Consider the following 719-nt stretch of genomic DNA (forward strand, 5'->3'; position numbering starts at 1 on the left):
GAACCTTTGAAACTATTGTCCAGAGATTATCGTAATCTTAAACCAAGAACATTCCTTTAAGTCTTCTTTAAACAAAACAATGTTTGGTTTCTTGTGTTGTGTTTTTTTCTTCTTCTTCTTCAAACAATGTTTTTATTGTTGGGTATTGTCGAGTTGATCCTGACTCATGGGGATCTAAGTACAAACTTTGCATTATCCCATGCCATCCTCATAGTCTCTGCTCTGTTTAAGCCTGTTGTCACAGTTATTGCTTCAATCTATCTCTTTGGGTGGAATTTTTTTTTGCCTTTTACTTTTCCAAGTGTGATGAGTTTCTCCAAGTATTGGTCCCCACTGAGAAAATATTCAAAGTGCATGAGACAAACTCTCATCATCCTTTCTTCTGAGAAGCACCCTGGCTACACTTATGCCATGATAAATTTGCTTGTTCTTTTGGCAGGCCATTGTTTAGTCAAAAGTCTCAATTCTCCTTTGAATTTCCTTATGTATTGCCCAATTTTCACATACATATGAAGCAATTGAAAAATACCATGACTTGGGCCAGGTGCACCTTCGTCTCCAAAGCAAAATCCTTGCTCTTTAATACTCTGAAGAGATCCTTGGCAGCTAATTTGCCCATTGTATTGTCTTTTTTAAATTATTATTAAATTTTATTCGTTTTAATGAACATTTACAGAGATTCTGGGTTTTCATTCATTCATTGTTGCACTGTTTTCTCT

This window comes from Elephantulus edwardii, unplaced genomic scaffold, assembly GCF_000299155.1.
Source record: "Elephantulus edwardii isolate Elephantulus edwardi_28Jun2011 unplaced genomic scaffold, EleEdw1.0 scaffold00019, whole genome shotgun sequence".
NCBI lineage: Eukaryota > Metazoa > Chordata > Mammalia > Macroscelidea > Macroscelididae > Elephantulus > Elephantulus edwardii.